General features: G+C 45.6%; 1 pseudogene; it reads left to right on the plus strand.

Annotated features, from left to right (window-relative positions):
- The first annotated feature begins 1,759 nt into the window (after nucleotides 1-1,759).
- On the plus strand, nucleotides 1,760-3,424 carry LOC143292826 (pyruvate kinase PKM pseudogene; annotated as a pseudogene).
- Nucleotides 3,425-3,987: the final 563 nt, after the last annotated feature.

The raw sequence follows: 3,987 nt of genomic DNA on the forward strand, positions 1-3,987 counted from the left end.
ATACTGACCCCCTGTTGCCTATGAAAAGGCATTTGACTCCATCCAGGGCAAGGCATTTTACGTCATTAAAACTGGCATTTCGGGTAAATATCCCACGTAACAACAGGCCCTATATATGTATAACTAGAACAAAAATCGTATCGTGCGTTTTCCAAGACTGAGAAAAAAAGTCATTTTTCGGAAGTTTTTTAATGGTGTACGACAAGGAAAAAATCTTTCACCTGCACTATTTTCTTTATTTGTAAATGGTCTTGAACAGCATTTTTTATTTATCACTAATCTTGGATTAAGCGTCAACTTGCCAAAACTGGAAACAGAAGAAAAAAAATCACCCCTTTCCTTGCATCTGTTTAAGCTGCTATAGTAACCCTCTGATAAAGAAAAAAATTGAAGCCTTGACCCAAACAATCTGACGCATGTGTGTGTGTGTGTGTGTGTGTGTGTGTGTGTGTGTGTTCTTCAGACTGTGTGTATTTGGGTGTCTTTGGATAATGATTGCGTCTTTGATAATGGAATGGTTTAGTTCACAATCTGGTTGAAGTTCCTGTACGTTGTTCGCATGGAATAGTTATTAAAAAAAAGTTTTACAAGTATGATTTTTATACAGAAAATTTTGTTTGCTATGTTAATCATGTGATGTAGCTTGAGTATCATTGTTTTTGTTTGTTTTTGTTTTTTTGTTTGTTTGGTTTTTTGGGGGGGGGGGGGTTTCATAAAAGGCGCAATGGAAATTTATTATTATTGTTATAATAATTATTATTATTATTGTATGTATAGATCATACAATTCTATTGGCTAAAACCAGTTCTGTTTTGCAGACAAATTGATGTTATAATATTTGAAATTCGATAATCGTCAAATTGGCTTATGCCTTTCTAACTGCCTACAGAAATGATATGTTTCCTTTGTTAGGATCCATGTATGCAGGTTAATAAATCTGTAAAGAATCTTTTCACTAAGAAATAAGTCGTATTGGGAGCTTTTAAGATTCATTAAGAACATACCAGCAAGAATGTTCCTGTCTGCATGCAACAGTCCCAACTGTGTGAATGTTTAATGATCGTTTCACCTCCTGGGATCTGCAGGTCTTCTGGATGTTTTACTGTTCGATTACACAGCTAACAGGGGGTTGAAGACACATGCTTCCTTACACTTCCAGATAACAAATCGGTAAACAACAGATAATTTTTGCTTATTATTTTAGCAAATGGTCTTGTCTTTTGGCAGTTCAGCCGATTTGGTGCCAAAGCTACAGTGTTTATTATTTAGAACAGAGCACATGTGGGTACCGGGTGACCCATTATAGGTGGGGTGACCCAATGTGGGAGACGTTCTCTTACAGGAAAGGAAACAGTCCACATTAGAGCAATACAAATAAAGAATAATAGAAAATAAAAATCTGAAAAAGATACGGACATAGGACAACAGCCACGGAAGCACTTTATAAGCATAAAAATTCGAAAAGAACTGTCCACGAACTATATCGAACTATACATGGATGGTTCTCTCTGTCTGTCTGTCTGTCTCTCTCTCTCTCCACGTTTCGTGTTTTTAGGTCATGAGACTTTTTTGAAGTGACATATGACGTAAGGCAAAGTGACGTTTAGTCGGACGTGAAGTCATCACGATCGTGACGTGATTTTTTCTCTCTTTTTTTTCTTTACGTCAGAATTCAGAAACCATCTGCCCGGCTTTACCGCTTCGCCCAACAGCTGTTGCAAACTATTCTCCGTTTCTCTCCTCACGGCTGAAAATCAGAATGGCGCAGATGCTGGCGAGATCGGAAAAAGTCTTGGGCCCACCCATGTCTGAACAGCAAATGAAGCTGGCCCAAGCACATACCCATTTTGATCATATGTGCGCTTTAGACATCGACTCAGAGCCGTACAGTGTGCGTATGACCGGCATCATTTGCACCATCGGCCCTCCCACCCGTGAGGTCCCCATGCTGCATAAACTGATGAAAGCAGGTATGAACATAGCGCGTTTGAACTTCTCGCACGGAACCTATGAGTTCCACAAAGGCACACTGGATAATGTTCGCGAAGCGGTAGCTACTTATCCAGAAGAATGCTGTGTCGGAATAGCCCTGGATACCAAAGGACCCGAAATCCGAACTGGTCTGTTAGTGGGAGGCCCCACGGCGGAGGTGACCCTTAACACCGGGCAGATGATCAAAATCACCATTGATGACAGCTTCAAGGAGAAATGCTCGGAGAGTGTGCTGTGGGTGGACTACCGTAACATCATCAAGGTGATGGATGTCGGCAAACGAATCTACATCGACGACGGCCTCATCTCTGTGGTGGTGAAAGAGAAGGGATCGGACTTCCTGATGTGTGACATTGAAAACGGCGGTGTCCTTGGCAGCAAGAAGGGCTGCAACCTTCCCGGAGTACCTGTCGATTTACCTGCAGTCTCTGAGAAGGACAGAAAAGATCTGGAGTGGGGTGTAGAAATGGGGGTGGACTTTGTGTTTGCCTCCTTCATCCGTTCCGGCGACGGTATCAGGGAGATGCGGAAAGTCCTGGGAGAGAAGGGTAAGCACATCAAGATCATGGCCAAACTGGAGAATCACCAGGGCATCAAGAACTTCGATGACGTTCTGGAGGCCACTGACGGGGTCATGGTTGCCCGGGGTGACATGGGCATCGAGATCCCCCCCGAGAAGGTGTTCACTGCCCAGAAGATGATGATCGCCAAGTGTAACCGTGCCGGTAAGCCCGTCATCTGCGCCACCCAAATGTTGGAAAGCATGACCTACAAGCCCCGCGCCACGCGCGCCGAGTCCAATGACGTGGCCAACGCAGTGCTGGACGGCGCTGACTGCGTGATGCTGTCCGGGGAGACAGCGAAGGGCAAGTATCCCGTGGAGACCGTCTCGGCCATGCACAGCATCTGCAGAGAGGCCGAAGCCGCCGTCTTCCATGCCAAACTCTTCGATGAGCTACGCCGGGAGACGCCGCTCTTCACAGACGCCGAACATGCCATCGCCATCGCCGCCGTCAGTGCGTCCTTCGCCGTCAACGCCACCGCCATTATCGTGGTGACCTCTAGCGGTAGGTCGGCCCACCTGGTGTCCTGCTACCGCCCGCGCTGCCCCATCCTGGCCATCACGCGCAACGGCAGGGTGGCCCGCCAGTGTCACCTGCATCGCGGCATCTTCCCCATCCACTACCAGGAGTGTGAACACTGTCACGAGGTCGCAAAGGGCAACTGGGCCGAGGAGATAGACCGCCGCATCAATTTTGCCGTGTCCGTGGGTCACGCCAGACAGCTGCTGGAGTTGAAACGCAATCTGATCATCATGACTGGGCTGGGGACCGGCCCGGGCCACACCAACAACATCCGTATCATCACCCTGAATGACTATAATCCCATCAAGGTCCTTTCCAGCTCCCCAGATGATGACACTGCCGTGTAGACACCAGGCCCAACTTGAAACACTCCAACACTCGCCACACTGCAGCCTTCCACGCCTCTTGTCTCTACCTTTCTTTCTGTGCTGTTGGACTGATCCACTGACTGACTGCCCAGAAGGTAGTACTGCTGTTGGTGTCTTCGGATGCTGATCTCACCATCATCACGGCTTCAGAGGCGTCAGTATGTCTCCCATCTTGGTCTGCTGCTTTCAAACAACCAACACTGATGTGATTATAATGGTTACATAATGTCAGGTTTTCTTTAACCCCTACCTTTTAGGCCAAGAAAGACCTTGTCCACTTTGCGAAGCAGGAACTCAAAATAGACTTCAATACACGGATAGAAAATCCCCTTGGAGAAAAAGCTAATCTGAATAGAGGAGAGAAACGGAGAAAGAAACAACAACAGCAACAACAACAACAAAACAATGGCAAGTCAGATTAACTAAAAATGTTATCAATATCCATTTGCCTATATGGCCTTTTTTACGTGTAAAATAATAATGATAAAAGAAAGGTAAATACTAATAAAAATAGAAAAAGTACCAAAATAAAAATCGAAAAA

Source organism: Babylonia areolata, chromosome 1, assembly GCF_041734735.1.
Source record: "Babylonia areolata isolate BAREFJ2019XMU chromosome 1, ASM4173473v1, whole genome shotgun sequence".
NCBI classification, from domain to species: Eukaryota; Metazoa; Mollusca; class Gastropoda; order Neogastropoda; family Buccinidae; genus Babylonia; species Babylonia areolata.